We start from the raw sequence: 18,038 nt of genomic DNA on the forward strand, positions 1-18,038 counted from the left end.
ATGATAGTCTTCCAAGGGCAGTGGAAATAAGTGATTATCGTCCTGAAACTCAACCTTTGCTACCCCTAAGAAGCATATTCATTTCTGAAAATGTCCAAACATTTTCACTGGGTGGCTCAGTCAGTTAAGCGTCTGACTTCAGCTCAGGTCATGATCTTACAGTTTGTGAGTTCGAGCCCTGCAATAGGCTCTGTGCTGACAGCTCAGAGCCTGGAGCCTGCTTGGGATTCTGGGTCTCCCTCTCTCTCTGCCCCTCCCCCACTCATGCTCTGTCTCTCTCTCTCTCTCTCTCTCTCCCCTCTCTCTCTCTCAAAAATAAACATTAAATTTTTTTTTAATTTCCAAAATGTAAAATAGACTCATAAAACAGCATTTACTGAGCCATTACTATATGTAACACATTGTGCTAATTGCTTCACGTGAATTATCTCTTTCGATCCCAATAATGCTATGACATAGGTATTTTTTTTATTGTTTAAGATATTTATAAGCAAAAATATAATATCACTAAATAGCATGTTTTCAGAGAGAAAAGAATGTTAGGTTTTGGCTAGGTAAATTTGGGATGACATTAGAAAGAAACATTTAAATAACATTTTTATTTCTGAATATAAAAGTGACGCATGACTATTATACAACCCTTGGAAAATGTACAAGACTGTGGAAAGGAAATAGATATTTTATTCATTTTCTATTTACACAGATGGCATCATATGGTATAGCTGATTTGGTAAGATGTTTTTTAATTAACATATCATGTGCATTGCCTCCATAATTAAATATTCTTCAAGCATAATTTTTAATGTTTAGTGTTCTATCCTATTGATAATTTATTTTAAAATTCCTTGTTAACTTAACCAAGCCCCTTTCACACTATCATAAAATAGCACAAAAATTCTTGAGCAAAAATTTTTGTTTACCTCTCTCATTACGATAGAAGTAAATAGCTTAACCCGAGTTATACTGGCACTGTGGGGGGTTTAGTTGGTTTGTTTTATCATCGACATTTCATGCCAACCATCATCAGTTTATGGTAGATCAAACACAGCTCTGCTCAATCACCTTCATCAAGGCAGGAGGAGGACCTCTGTCAGAGTCATTACCATTTGTACAGCAGAGGGAAAAGAAAGATGGCAGAACCATGCAATGGTTCTTAAAGCTCCTGAGAGGAAAATTGAAGGCATGACTTCCACTCATATTTTATTAACTAAAGCAAGTCACATGGACAAGACTTATTTCAATGGGAGTGGAAGAATAATCCTAGTATCATGAATAAGACAGGGATGGTCCTAGATGGAGCAGCAGTAATTAGCCTGACAATAATACAAGCCACAATAGGGAAGTAACGGTTGATCTAAAGGGGGAGGGGGAATTCCTCAGGTAGGGGAAAACTAAGGGAGGAAGGAGGAAGAAGAACATTCCAGGGAATGGGGGAATCACGTGAAAAGGCAATGAATTGTGAAAAAAACACTTCACGTCTCCAGAACAGCATATCCCAGTGTGGCTGGATATGTGATAGTGAAGTTAGTGAAAGGTGAGTAAGGTGTATAGATGAGAAATGAGATCAGAAGTAGAGGTCTTTTGAGTCATGGCATCAGTCAAAGTCACTCAGATGGACCAATCAAATGGTAGAGAGTTAAATAAAGCAATTGTTTACAAATGTCAGAGAAAGTTTAAGGGAAGTCAAAACGGATAGCAGAGTAATCTGCGAAAGGGAATTGCTGGGAGTTCTTACCACGTCTAGTATTGAAGGGTCAAGGGAAGAGAGTCATTCAAATAGGCAGGAGAATGGCCACCTGAAGTAGAATGCCACCTGTCAGAGTGGCTGCCTATAAGAGACTCATTATCCAGCAGGAGCTGTGGTCTTCAGTGCTAAGGGCACCTGCTATGACCCTGAGGGGAAAGAAAAGGATAATATCTTACCTCCACCATCTCCCTGTGCCTCCCATCTTCTGCCAGGGCCTCCCTTTGGCTAAGCCTAATATAAATCAGAGAAGCACAGACCTACTGGGGGTACAGGGCTTAAAGGTCAGACTCCTGGGCAGAGACAGCACAGTGGGGTTACAGAGAAGGAAAGAGAGTGCTTCTGGAGTGGCAAACAGAAAAACGGACATGCAACGGTGTTGTTCTATGATGAGCAGTACATGTAAAGCTAAATTAAGGCATCAATAGCTAAAATGAATCAAAGGGGAAAAAATTTTAAATATATCAGAGTAAACAATGTAGAAAAAACTGGATATGGAAGGTCATGATCAAGTTGGTAATACAGCAAGAGAGCAGATTACAAGTGAGAAAAGTAGGGTGGGGATAAAATTAATGAGTCAAGTTGAGCACAGCACGGAACTCAAGATGGAAATGTCCAGAAGGAAGTTAAAAACATGGGTCTGGCACTCAGAAGAGAGAGGGAGATGGAGTAGATTTGAGTGTCACTGACAGTTGGTTGTTACAATGACTGGATACAATTTTCCAAGGAGAGCACATGGAATGGAAAGAGGGCAGATGAAGCCATTGGGATAAGAGTGAACCAGAACCAAATATCCCGCTTCCCACCACAGAGACTCGGGGGAGACAGCTGTGTCACTGATGCAGTAAGATAAAGACAATCTGTGTGAAACAGTGTCATAATCCAAACTTCATACAGGTTTTCAGCTCATTGAGACATATTCTTTATGGTCATGGAACTCCAAGCTATGAACCCACTCACATTCTGTCCATAGGAAGACATCGTCATCCTAGGTCACGCAGAGGATCACTAAGTTATTTTCCAAGGACACTGAGCAAAATATGGTAAGTGAAAATGAGACACAGAAAGAAGCAAGATAGCATGTAGGAACCAGCAAAAAAAAAAAAAAAAAAAAAAAAAAAGGACAGAAACAGACACAGAAGTCAGATAACTGGAATTATCAGGAATAGATTATAAAACAACTATGTTTACTATGATTAAATAATTACAATGCAAACTGACATGTTTGGAAAAACAAAGTCTAACAGAAGGCAAATCCAGGCTTCCAGAAAAGTCTTCAGTGTCCACTGGGCATTTACCCAGAGCCTCTCTGCTGGAGAATAAGCCTTTCCAACCCACTACTGGGATCACTGATTCACTGATCCAACTGGAGTGCAATCAAAATCATATCTTCAGGAAGCAACATTACAGAGATTCTTTTGTTCTCCAACATTGTCTACAGCCCCCTCCTGGGAGGACCTTTACCTCACATGATTCATCAGTCCAGCATCCCTGAGCTGCTTTCTGTCTCTGAATGGACACAGAAAAATATTTTATTCATGATGGACAGTTGCCCAATTGGAGGATAGCTTAAGCCTGACCCAAAGGCAGGCATGGAGTGAAGAATAAGTAACTTCCAAATTCTTTCCAGGTTGACAGGGCTGCTTTAATTTAGGTGCAGACCGGTAAGTGCTTTTCTGCACGCGACTTTACTGTCCTTTCAAACAATAGAAATTCTTCCATTTCCTGCCAATAGACCGACTCTCGGTGTCTGCGTAGAGTGGTGGTATAAATTTTATTTTTTCAATTTGGGCAGGAATCACAGGGTCATGGCACATGTCAGGCACTCAGTAAGTATTTATTGAATGAATAAAACAATAAAAAATAATAGGGCATTTTCAAGAATGTCGGGAAATTTCACCAATAGTTGGTAGCCAGCTACTATTTTAAATCAACCTAACTTTATTTTCCTAATCGTTTTATATTGCTGCCTGAAACTGTAATCAATGCCATCAGAAAATATTTTGCCAATAACTGTACTTCTGAGAACTTCAAATAATGGCGGGCTCATGTAGGAAATAAATGTGGGCAGCATTTTGGTCCTGAATATCACCCACATTTATGTTTGCTTACTCTTGGTATATTAAAATCTCACTGGAAAAATAAACACTAGACATCTGCCTTTGAAAAGACTGTCAACAAAAAACATTAAGAAGGTTCTTTTCCTGGCCTGTGATGTTCCATTTAGGACCCCAAAAAAGGCTGACAAACCTGATAAAATTGCTTTGAAATGTGGAAAATAAAGAACTGTCGTTTTATCATGTTTTTTTTTCTTTTGACACAGTTTACACAAAGTGAAGTCTAAACGGACAGCCTACTTTGTCATTTTTTTTTTATTACTTTAACAATGTGAAATCATAAGAAAATTTGAAACCCTGGTACCACCCCCACCATCAAAAAAAAAGGTTACTAAAATAAAGTCTGTGAGGGTTTTGAATGAATAGAATACTATTCAGTGTCTTTAAATGGTAAACAGTTCATGCAGAGAATGATAAAGAGTGGAAACAGAAGATTCACTCAGAAGAAAACATTTCAGTCCCTGGAGATCCTGCCAGGGAGTGACCATGCGAACATGGCTACAAAAAATTAGAAAACCTTACTGAGGTAATATTGAAGGTTGAAAAGAAAAGCAAACACATTTCTCTCTCCTCTTTTTTGGGGAGAAATCCACAACTAATAAAAAAGTGCATGGTTAGCGAGAAAGTATAATAAAGTGGCAAAATTAAAGTGAGTACCAACAACCATTTTACAGAAAAATGTAAAACGAGGGGCAACATTTTACGATTTTCAGTGAGATAGGTAAATCAATGGTGATATTAGAAATAAATAAAGCCAAGTTTTTTTTTTTTTTTCAACGTTTATTTATTTATTTTTTTTTTTTGGGGGACAGAGAGAGACAGAGCATGAACGGGGGAGGGGCAGAGAGAGAGGGAGACACAGAATCGGAAACAGGCTCCAGGCTCTGAGCCATCAGCCCAGAGCCCGACGCGGGGCTCGAACTCACGGACCGCGAGATCGTGACCTGGCTGAAGTCGGACGCTTAACCGACTGCGCCACCCAGGCGCCCCTAAAGCCAAGTTTTAAATAATGCATTGGATGAAGGTATAAAGAAGTATATAAAAAGATACATATCTGGAAAGATACAAAATTTCCGTAGACAAATGGTTAATGATTCAGGAAATAAGTAGAATGATATGTGCTTCTTTACTGGATTTAATGTTCATGTAAGTCTACAGATCAGATATTTATGGAATGTTCCACAATTTGAGAACGATTGAAAACCTTAATATCACATGGACAGTTAAAGGGATGGAGGATAACATCTTTGCAAAAATGTAAAGAAATCTGGTTGTTTATCATTTCTTTGTTCATGGAGGACTATTATTCAACCAGAGCAGTTGAAGTAAACATCCTCTAAGAAGAAAGCAATATGGCTTCAGTTGCATTATAAAGACTTTAGATTTACCCTGAACATGTATGCCCTGGGGGAGATGTACATGCTGAATTGTTAAAATGGAGAATGTTCTAGAATTTTCTTCTATATAAATCTTCCAAGTTGTAATAAAAGCTCACAGGTTTAGCAGAATAATAATAACTAGTGATCCACTTATCCAGTAGTGAAAAAAATCATGGGAGCATAAGCAAGGCTCTACTTACTGGATTAGACTTCCAGTCCATTCAATGTAGATTTTGTTGCCAAAGGTCCCATGGGAAATCCTATAAGAACAAAGTTTTTTTCCCCATGTATTCATCCTTTATTTCAACAACTCTAAACTCTTTATGACCTTGGCATCATTTCCCCAGAATCGTTTATAACAGCACTACTCTACTGCTTAAAATAATGAATTCCATTACCTTTCACATATGGAAGTCATCCTCTTTTTTTCTTATGGAAGTGTAACTGACACACAATGTTACATGAGTCAGGTGCATAATACGGTGATTAGACAAATCTATATATTACGCTGTGCCCACCCCAAGTGTAGCTACCATCTGTCACCATACAACGCTATTACATATCACGGACTATATTCCCTATGCTGTAGCTTTCATCCCTGCGGAAGGCATCCTTTTAATTTTCTCAAATTTACCTTCCTAAAATTTCAACAAGGGCATCCCTCTTCCTACTTTTGGGAACCCAGGTAGCATGTAGTGTTTCTTTTAGCCCTTTAATTACATTGTACATTAATATAAGATTTCAGTCAATCCCTCTCTAGGTATTCACCTGTCTAAAAGAAATTAAGTTTTAAGTCTAACTTCACCCTTACTCCATATCTCTTCTTTCATTTAATTTTCTCTAGTCTGAAGCTTCTAAATTCACATGCATGTATTTCCTTCATCTTCTGTGGGACAAGTTACTAAACAAATGGTCAGGAAGAAAGGCAAGGGACTCTGCTCGACTCTTCTGGTTAGTTTCCTGCTTGGTATTTTCTAAATATTTTCTGCATGAAAAGAATCTAAGTGGTGCTCTCCTAGCCTAGTTTTCTTACCAGGGAGAAATAAGATGCAAAGGAAGACAGAGGGAGTCTTAAACAAAACAAAACAAAAAAAAAAAAAAACAACCTGTGACTTGTAATCGTCTTTTTGAACCCAGAGCCTACACATATATTTCCTGATAATAATATCACAGCTTTACTGAAAGATTCTGTGTGCCAGAAATTAGCTGAAAGCTTTATACTCATCATCTATTTAATCGTTGTAACAACCTCATGGGGTAATTATAAGAGTGGCTGACATTTATTGAACCATTTATATATGGCAGGCACTCTTTTAAGTGTTTAACTGCTACCATCTCATTTAATCATTAAAACAAATGCATGAAACAGGCATTTCGTTAGCCCCATCTTAAAGATGAGGTCATTGAAGCTTACAGAGTAAGGTCATACAGTTAATAAGGGAGCTACCAGAATTTTAACGTGAGCCCATGCTATTGACCACTATACAATACTGCCTTATTTATGAAATGATGAATAAACATACAAATAAGTAAATGAGCAATGAGTGAATGAGTTAATAACTAGAACTAATAGACAATTCTTAAACCATAGAAAATATGTGGGCATTGTAATGTGTGATAGTTGGATTATAACATCAAGGCTGGATTATACTATCATTCAAGGGCCTTTCAGTTCTAGAATTCTGTGAAATTAACAACCCAAGTACATCAACTCAAAAGCTTTTGCTACGTTTAAGATTTACAAGACCTAATCAAATTCCTGACTTTTTGCAACACTAACAATCATCAAAAATGGCTACAAAAATTAGCAAGCTTTGTTAGTCTTTGTCTTTCTGATGAAAGGAAACACTGGTCCTAATCAACGAATAAAAATAGTGAAATTCTCAACAAAGCAATGCTTGCTTATCAGTTATTTCAGCTTGTACAATCCTGCTAGGAAGACCTTCAAAACACAACAGAAATCAGAATCAAAACACAACAGAGGGGAAGTGTGTGTGGACAGAAATAAACGTTTAAGAAAAATATGGAAGTTATTATCAGATCAATGTCTAATAAACATTCTTTTTACTCGTATTTATTTATCAACTCCTGAAGTGTAAGTTTATTTCAAAAACATACTGTAAAAGTAATTTTGTTATTTAGTTCCATGTAAAAAAAAAATCTATGTGACCCTGAGATGATCTAAAGAAGCAACTTCGAGATGTAAAAAAGAATTTCAAGCACACTTAACTTTTCTAATCCCCATTACAAACACGATCTGTGCAGATTCCTGAGCCGCCACCTCAGCATAAATTTATCAACACATCTTGTGTATTAAACTTCACTGAAAAGCTTTGAGAATGTCTATCAGAAGCTGAATTTAACTGTGTAGTATTTGGAGAAACTACACTTAAAAGAATATTCTCAATAGCTGTTTTTGGTTTAGGCAGCAGGTTTGTTCTACTGAGATTCATTGGACCTTCACAGGGGTGTAAAGAATCTGAATGTGAAAGGAAACTTCAGATTATCTCGTCTAATACACATGAGAAAACATTGGGCATTCTTTAGGTCTCTGGCTAGTTAATGGCAGAGACAGAATGAGAACTATGGTTTTCTGTTCTCGGAGTCCCCTGCACACTCTATTGCACTACACTGATGTATTAGGGTTCTTTATTAGAGAAGCAGAACCGAAAGGTTATATATATATATAATATATATATTATATATAATATATATACTATATAGTATATGTATTAATATATATTATAATATATTATATATAGTATATAATATATATAAAGGTTATATATATAATATATATAAAATATAATATATACACTGTATATATTATATATATAGTCTATACATATATGTAATATACATATATAGTATATTTATATATAATATATAATATACATATATAGCATATATAATATATACAGTATATATAATATATTGTAAATATTATATCTATTATATAATACTTTATATATATATGTGTGTGTGTGTGTGTGTGTGTGTATAGCATATATATATATGCTATTCTTCAGGGGAAAGACTCCAGGAACAGGCAGCAATGGTCTGAGACAAAAATCTTGACAGCTCACTACTGCCAAGAGGAACAGCTGGCCCTGAGGATATCCAATGGGACAGTGTGTTCAGGTTGCCACAGCCTTGTACCCTGGCAGACATCATATTGGGACCTCAGGGAAGCATGCCTTAAGCCCCTGGCCTTCAGCCTCCTGGAAGGTAATCGACTGGGCAGCTGTCCTACACATGCTCGGTTCACTCACCCATTCTGGCTTCGGTCAGTCCTGCCCCCACTACAGCCCCGAGCCCAGAGCTCAGTCCTCCACACTTTGTTGGGCCCCCGGGGCTAGGTATCAGTGCAGGGTGACCCTGATTGTGGCCTCAGGGGAAGCATGGAGGAGGACTGGGTACACTTGATCAGTGGCATGAGCCAGACTCCTTACAACGAGTCTGGGAGAAGGAGCCTCCAACACCCAGGGCACTCAGGTTTGTTCCTCATCCCAGGACTCCCGTCACCCCACTGTAGAACTCCAGCAAGAGTGGGCTTCCTCTGGAAAGAATGGCTGCAGTAGCAAAGCCTCAGGCCTGATTCCACTGCCTTCGAAGCCCCTCCCTGATGCTCAGCATTTCCAGCCCATCCTGTCCCTGCCCTCTCATCTGAACCCACACTTAGTTCCCACCAGCACTGGGAGCCACAGAGCACATCCTCCAGGCTTCATCTGTACCCTGTTTACCTTTCTGAGAAGAACCCACACTCCCCTGGCCAGCAGGTATCACCCATGGTGTTCAAAAAAGGAGGACATCTCTTGATTAAGAGTCTTGGGTAAAGCGGCCAGCTCCCCCAGTACAGGGTGCTGGCAGTTGAAGGGGTAGTCAGGATAGATATTTTTATAAAGTAGATTTATTATGAGGGATTGGTTCCATGACTATGGAGGCTGAGAAGTCCTCTGATTTGCTGTCTGCAGGCTGGAAACCCACAGAAGCTGACAGTAATTTCAGTTGGAGTCCAAAGGCCTGAGAATCTGAAGAGACAATGAAGTGAATCCCAGTCTGGGGGCTGGAGATGAGAGATGTTCCAGCTCCATCAGTGGGGCAGGAAAAAAAAGGGTGAATTCCCCCTTCCTCAGCCTTTTTGTTCTTTTGCTTTACTCAGGCCCTCAGTGGATTGGATGATGCCCACCCACACTGGGGAAGGCAGTCTACTTCACGGAGGCCACCCAATCAAATGTCAGGTTGACACACGAAATTAACCGTAACACTGGCCCTCCCCTTCAGTGCTTCAAGACTTCAGGTCAACCCACACCTCCAGAGAACAGAATGGCTGGCAATACGCCAATAACCTGGCACTCGAAGTTGTCAGAAGAGAGTGAAAAATGTGCAGGACTAGCTCATCCATGCACCTATTCAATAAATATTTGAGAAACAACCATGTGTGAAACACTATGCGAGGCCTGGAGAGGCAGTAGTGGGTATGCGTCAGCCCTTACCCAGGAACTTACACCAATTGGGAGGCAGACTTTTTAAAAGAAAGGGGAAAGTATTACAACAGTGTGCCCAAATGAATAGGCATGCATTTATAGAGCATCCTGTCTGAACCACTCGCTGGGTTAAGCACCTAGGACACATCAGTGAACAGGAGACATAATCCTTGGTCTCAGGAAGTTTACAGTCTAGGTAGGAAATTCTACTTACGGTAGTCTTTTTTTTTTTTTTTTAACATTTATTCATTTTTGAGAGTGAGGGAGACAGAGAGCATGAGTGGAGGAGGGGCAGAGAGAGAGGGAGACACAGAATCTGAAGCAGGCTCCAGGCTTCAAGCTGTCAGCACAGAGCCCGATGGGGGGCTCAAACTCACAGAGTGTGAGATCGTGACCTGAGCCGAAGTCGGACACTCAACCGACTGAGCCACCCGGGCGCCCCTACTTACAGTAGCCTTAACCTAGGATTTATTAATGGAACTGCATTTCAATTTAATTTTTTTGGTGATCCTATGTATTTTATTTTGCGCATTTAAAAACAACCCTGAGTGGTGGTCCCTGAGGCTTCCCTAGACTGCCAAAGGTGTCTTTGACTTTTCGTCTATGACTTTGCAATGTGAAATCAAGAAGGCACCCTTAAATAACACACTCCTTGTCCATGGTAACAGATACATCCTTACAATTAAATCCTGGAGTTTGTGTACATTTGAGAAGGGTTTTCAGGTAATAAACACTAGCCCATAGGCTTCAATAAATGACTCCGTACACAGACTGTCATTGGAGTCCAAGGTCAGATCCCATGTCCAAGAAGAGTCAAGCACATCAGGGCACTGAGCTAATGGACAGCAAGAAATTACCCAGAGCATTGTGCCCACTTGCAGTTCCCTCAGCTGAACCCCCTCCTCTTACCCCAGTTTCTGTCACTTCTCATGCCAACCAATTAGGTAGAAATGGTGAGGATTAATCCGCTGTGTCGTAGCAGCAGCTCACTGCTCCTCCAAATTAGTAAAAATGAGAGCTGACAGTACAATATAATTTTAGAGATGGAAGGGACTTTCAAAATCATGTGGTCCGACTTCATTTCATAGATGAGAAAACTGAAGATTAATAAAATTATGTGACTTACTCAAGGTCACAGAGCTTATTAGGGAAGGAGCTGAACCTAGAATTTAGGATTCCTGACATCCAGGAGAATGTTCTTGTCACTTCCCTTAGTCCTTCATCATGGAAAGGTCACAAATATCAGTATAGATATCACCAGTATAAATACATCTTAATTGACTTTGGATAAACCAATGTGGACAATACAAGGTTGGAAGAAAAAACAGGGCAGATAGTAATTCATTATAAAACAGAAGATAAAGTCTATAAAATGGACTTCAAATGCATGGATGCACACATATAAACCACCATTTTTGTCTGACACTTTATTTCAAATCTGTTTTTCAAATTACATCATTAAGTGCTTACTAAAATCATCTTTGTCTCTAAAAAGCATCTTACTAATGGGCCCGGTACCTCTCCATAACTCTCTTGTCATGAACTGTATTCCTGCAGCTCAGTTTTGATGGTATAATTTCCATCTTCATCTTCCAAACAAATGTAGTGTTGTCATTCTCCAAGGTTCTCCTGGTTCTTCTCCAAGAACTACTGAACTATGACACCAGCAGAATCTGAATAGATCCCAATACGGGAGACAAGAGCAAAATGATATTCGAGACTCCTATAAATCGCTGCTCCTCCTGTCCTTTAAAAATGAATAAAGATGAATTATACTCTATATTTCCTCCAGACAACTTTTCAAAGCCAAGGAAATTTTGATTTATGATACTCCTCTGAACATCAACTTTCAGAGCCTCCTACTCATCCACATTTATAACTTACTGGCGTAACACCAAGTTCCCTATATTTATCCCTATGCTGTCTTGTATTGGGCTTCGGGATGGGTGTGTGAGTTGTGCCCAACGTGATACATGTCACTGTGCATTTGCCAAGTGTAGTAAAGGTGAGTAAAGCTGCCCAAAGTGGCGTCTTCAAACCAGCACAGTAAACTGGTCCTCCCTTGTTAAACAACACGCTCAAGCAAAACACTTAACAGACACTTAGCTCCTTTTGCTCAAGAGCCATGTTTCAGTTGCAGAGATATATGTGATGAAAATGCAGAAATGTATCTCTTGAATATCTTCTCCCAAATATCCTGTGATTCTCAAGTAATATTTGTGAAGGGCTGTAAACCATGGAAGGCCTTCTACACACCTTATAGATCTCAGTTGTTATTACCGCTATTAGGGGAGCTTGAGAATCACTTTAAAATGGGCATGCACAACAGTACATGAGTTATTTGTAAGCACACACATGGGAAAATCTCATTGTGAGTCTTTCATTCAGCCACATATCTCTTGCTGTCCAAATGTTTTGTAATGCACCATGAACACAGGTCCATAAACTAATTTCTTGTCTAGTGTCCTGTCTGGCCCCCCAACATGGTACCTGGTGTCCACGTATTTTATTAAATGGGAGAAGAAATGCTGGAAAAGAAAGGATGGGGGGAGCCCCTTGAAAATCTATGTTTGGGTAAGGCTAAGAAAGATGGAGAAAATTCAACACCTCTTCCACAAAGACTTTTAAGAATCCTTTTTCCCCCAAAGAGGTAGAATTGACTACTCCTGTCTATGTGGCACCAATAGCCCTTCCACACACTTCTGACACAGTGCAAACCACATCCTATCTCAATTCTTTGTTCACACTTCTGTCTCCCTCTAATGGACAGAGGAAAATGTTGTTGGCTGGGTGTCTGCATCCCCCACCCCCAGTCCAGTGTTTTGCATAATAATAGGTGCTCAATAAAGTTTGAAACCTTGCAGTTGAATGAATACATTTATAAAAATTGGGAAAAGAGAGGACAAAAGAGACAATAAAGGAGATAGAGTAATAAAGATAGTAAAGAAAGATAGTATATAGTAATAAAGTAAATAAATATAGTAAAATATATTTATTATATATATTATATATATTTAATATATATTATATATATTTAATATATATATATTTTATTTTATTTATATTTATTTTTATTTTACTATATATTTTTTATTTTAAATTTAAATTTAAATATTTAAAATAAATAAATATATAAATATATATAAATAAATAAAATAAAATTTAAATATTTTTAATATTTATTATTTTATTATATATTTATTTTAATATATTTAATTATATATATAATATAAATATATATATAAATAAAGATAGTAAATAAAGTAAAAAAAAAACTAGTAATAGAGATAGAAAGTGATGGATAGGAAAAGAAATGTGAGAGAAAAACATAGGAAGAAGAAAAAAATGACGGTCGCTCAGAATGACCCGAGTGTGCCAAGTGGCTTGTGTGAACAGAAATTAATTGGTCAGGGATAGAGAAGAGTAGACTGACAGAGAAAATCAGGTTCCCCAAATTGTTAGTGCCGCACATTTGTTTTCTTCGGAATGGTCTGAAAAGTGGTTGCTTCTCCACTCCCATGCCTCCCCCACTGGACTAGAGGAAAAACACCCCGAAACTGCATCTGCTGTCACGGTCAGTCACTTATCTGAAAGTATTTGGTGTATGACCACTGAGGACCCCTGTGCTGTACCACTTTCCCTCTGAAGCTCTGGTGAAGGGTAAGTGGTCCCGGCAATCAGAGAAGTTACAGCACAGTGGGAGAGACCAGCGCAGATAAGACAATGACACAAATAAAGTAAACCTGTCACTGTGTTAAGAGCTATACAGATTAAAACATGGTTCGAGGAGAGAACAAACAAGAATTGGACCCATTCGGCAAAGCCAGGCTGCCACAGAAATGATGCCAGAGCTGGGCTAGGAATCAACCACGTGGTTTTGGGGGAGAAGAGCATGCCAAGCTGGGGATACCAGGATCACAGTGCACAGACGGCATGCAGGCCGTGACGATAAAAGCAGGTTAAATTGCCTTACGGATAAGATTTTAAGAAGGTCTTCCTCTTCCATTTGTAGTATCACCTTCAACAAACTGCCAACAAACGTGGTCGTCTCCCACTATGTTGAGGGGACGCCTCAAAGAAGAGGAGAGGGGTGAGTGGATTTCACAGATCTTCAGAGGAAGACAGTCAGCAAAGTTGCTGGGCCTGCTATTTCATGGGGCTGACTGACCATTCATCTACATAGTCTGGGGGGGCGGGGTTTGTTTGTTACTTCTTTTCCCACAAAAATGGAAACATACTCTATAGCTATTTAAATCTTTTTTTTTTTTTTTTTTTTTTTTTTAGTGAATGCTATATAGTGAACCTCTCCGTGAGTCGAATATGGATTTTCGACATCACTTTTAAGTGTTACAAATTATCCCATCACGATTATAACGCAAATTCTTCAACCGGACCTCAGCTGTTGGACATGTATATTGTTTCCAATTTTTTTTAACAACAACAACATGGAAAGGATGTTTTTGCCCCTGACCTTAGCCTTTTTATGTAAATGGTACTGGGATAAAGTGTAGTATCTGGGGTCAAGCAGACCTGGGTCAATTTCCGGTTATATCACTTAGAGCTGTGTGACTTGGGCAAGTCAGTAAGCTTCAGGTTCCTCAACCATAAAATGAGGATTCTAACAGGACCTATCTTATCAGATTGCTTGGAGGCTTAGCTGAGATAATTCAAGTAAAGCACGCAGCAAGATGTGTGAATACAACCAACACCTAATAAATAATACCTATTGTTTTGATGAGAAAAGCTTTATGTTTAAGACTTTTGATATATGTTGCCAAATCACCCTCCAGAAAAATGTCATGTGAATTGGTTTTTTATCAGCCACGTGAGAGACAACCCAAGGAAATTGTAGCAGAGATTTATGTAGCAGAGATTCACTACACCATCACTGCTGCAGAGAATTTCCTTATAGACAAGGTCTGCTTCAAAAGCAATAGCAGTGGGGCACCTGGGTGGCTTAGCCAGTTAAGTGTCTGACTTCGGCTCAGGTCATGATCTCCCAGTTTGTGGGTTTGAGCCCTGCGATGGGTTTTGTACTGACAGCACAGAGCCTGGAGCCTGCTTCGGATTCTATGTCTCTCTCTCTCTCTCTCTCTCTCTCTCTCTCTCTGCCCCTCCCCTGCTTGTGCTCTCTTTCTCTCAAAGATAAATAAACATTAAGAAATTTGGGGGGGGGGGGGTGGGCGCCTGCGTGGTTCAGTCAGTTAAGCAACCGACTTCAGCTCAGGTCATGATCTCCCAGTCTGTGGGTTTGAGCCCCACGTCCAGCTCTGTGCTGATGGCTCAGAGCCTGGAGCCTGCTTTGGATTCTGTGTCTCCCTCTCTCTCTGCCCCTCCCCTGCTTGCACTCTCTCAAAAATGAATAAACATTAAAATAATTTTTTAATAAAATAAAATAAAAGCAGTAGCAGAAGCAGTCAGTGTTCTCCTATATCTCATTGGATCCCTTCACCACATTTGTCAACATCAGCTACTGATGTGCTTTTCAACCCCAATAGCCAGCAGAGGGTTTGGTAGGCTTCCTTCAGGCTGCTGGAATCTGCTTTGCTCTGTGCATAAGGACAGCTAAAAATGCTTGGGGATTCACTCCCCTCACTCCAGGGATAGCCCTTAACCAAAGGCCAACAGGTAAATGTGTCTTAATGCTCCAGTGTCCTTGCTCCCTCATGGAGACAACTCTGAGGTGTAACTCTCCCATGGGACCAAACAGGCCATTCTCTGTGAGCCATGTTTGCATGGCCTCCTTCCTTTCCCTGACCCGCTCCCCATGCCTTTAACCATCTTTTCCTGGGAGCATTTCCTTAAGAAGTAAATCCACAGAAATGTCCATTTGGCAGTGGCTTCCGAGAAATACAAAAGCCATTTTTTTTCCTTCCGGTTTTGAGAGTTTTAATATAAAATTTTTGACAAATTATTTTCTAACAGAAAACAACACATCACTTATTTATTCCTTAGGGATTTGCATGCTGTCGCACTGTTTCCGTGTCATCAGCAAAGGAAAAACTGGAGAGCAGGGTAGAGGAAGCAAAAGAGTTTGTGTTTTAAATTTTTTTTTTCAACGTTTATTTATTTTTGGGACAGAGAAAGACAGAGCATGAACGGGGGAGGGGCAGAGAGAGAGGGAGACACAGAATGGAAACAGGCTCCAGGCTCTGAGCCATCAGCCCAGAGCCTGACGCGGGGCTCGAACTCCCGGACCGCGAGATCGTGACCTGGCTGAAGTCGAACGCTTAACCGATTGCAACACCCAGGCACCCCAAGAGTTTGTTTTTTAATGGGAAGTGTGCTCATGTATCAGACTGCTCAGATATCCTGGACTCTAATCTAGGTCTGCTGATAACTAGCTGTGGGATCCTGAGCAAATCACTCACCATTGCTAGGTCCCTGAACAACTACTGATATTCTCTAGGGCTCAAGAATATCTACTGGATATGTCTGGGGCTTTTTCACGTCTGTGAAAATATTGCTACCTGGAAAGGCAGACATCAGTTGGAGTTCACGTATGCCTTTAATCCTTACCTTTCAAATTTCTTTGAAGATACCCACATTTCTATCATGGGCTTCCTAATTCCAAGCTCATTTTTCTTCTGTCATGGCCTCTTAGGGAGGCCTTTGATGAACAGCAGATTCTATCCCTGCTGCTATAGGAAATCCATCAGTCATCCCACCCCTCCCCATGAATTTCTGACTCTCTCACTCAATATATTATCAACCATGCAGCTTTGAAGCTTTGATATTCTCAGCAGAGCAGGCATGTTTGCAGTAGATCAAAAAGGAGAGAAACTGGACCTACATCACTTGTCTTCTCATCTGGGAAATCGGAGTAAGCAAGGCCCTCTGAGTTCAGAGAGCACAGAGTGGGAGAAGAGATAGTCCTGCGACTGAGGACTGTGTCCCCTTCCCGGGCTCATAAGGAAGCACGACATATTAATGAGGAACCAGAAGGCCTAGGACAGTTCAGAGTTTTCTCTGAAAGGCAGCAGGCTCCACAGTTTTCTTTCACAGTGAAGCGGGCTCCAATTATTCTGCGAACAAATGGATTGAGAGGGTTGGCAACTTCTGGCTGAGAGCAAGGACTTAAAAAGAAATGAAGCCTATTCCTGTTTAAGCAAAGACTTAAAACTCAAGACAAAGCACGACATACACCCACAAGACCAGAAAAAACTTTTTACAGTGTGATGATATCAAAAAGATGGTAAGGAGGTTGATCAACAGGAACTCTTTCACACTTTCAGTAGGAGTGAAAATTGTATGACCACTTTGGAAAACATTATGCCATCACCCGCTGAAGTTGAATATATGCATATTATATGACTGTGCTCTGAGATGAACAGGTACAGAAACCCTTGCCTACAAGCTTAAATTCAGACCAGTTTTAATATATGTGAAAAATGGGAAACAATACAAATATCCAAGTGTTCTCTGACAAGGATATGGATAAGCAAATGAATAAATTAGTATGTCGTACAAGTATCTATTCGGTAATGAGATTTAATGAACTGCATCATATGAAATATCAGAAATAAATCTTTGGGGGCACCTGGGTGGCTCAGTCAGTTGAGTGTCCAACTCTTGATTTTGGCTCCAGTCATGATCCCATGATTCCAGTGAGATCCAGCCCCGCATTGAGCTCCGTGTTGAGCATGGAGTCTGCTTAAGATTCTTTCTCACCCTCTGCCCCTCTCCCCCACTCAGGCTTGCTCTCTCTCTCTCTCTCTCAAATTTAAAAAGAAAGGAAGAAACCTTTAGACATAATATTTAATTAAAAAAAATCAAATCATAGATTATGGACTGTGTTACCATTTTTGTAAAAAATCCAGACCAGACAATGCAAAACTAAGCCATGTGTTATTGAGGAATACCTACACATGAATTAAAAAAAAAAAAAAAAAAAAAAAAAAGGGGGCGCCTGGGTGGCGCAGTCGGTTGGGCGTCCGACTTCAGCCAGGTCACGATCTCGCGGTCCGTGAGTTCGAGCCCCGCGTCGGGCTCTGGGCTGATGGCTCAGAGCCTGGAGCCTGTTTCCGACTCTGTGTCTCCCTCTCTCTCTGCCCCTCCCCCGTTCATGCTCTGTCTCTCTCTGTCCTAAAAAAAATAAAATAAACATTGAAAAAAAAAATTTAAAAAAAAAAAAAAAGTTCTTAAGAAAAAAATGCCAAAAAAGTCTAAAATAATCATTATCTCTAGGTGGGAGATTGGCAGAGGTTAGAGAGTAGCATGTGTTGTTCTAGTTTTTCTATAAGGTCCAGCGTCCATGAGTGTTCCCTCTATTAATATGCCCCTCAATCATCATATATATTACATACCATTT

This window comes from Puma concolor, chromosome B3 (assembly GCF_028749965.1).
Source record: "Puma concolor isolate L17-30 chromosome B3, mPumCon1.1.hap2, whole genome shotgun sequence".
Taxonomy (NCBI): Eukaryota; Metazoa; Chordata; class Mammalia; order Carnivora; family Felidae; genus Puma; species Puma concolor.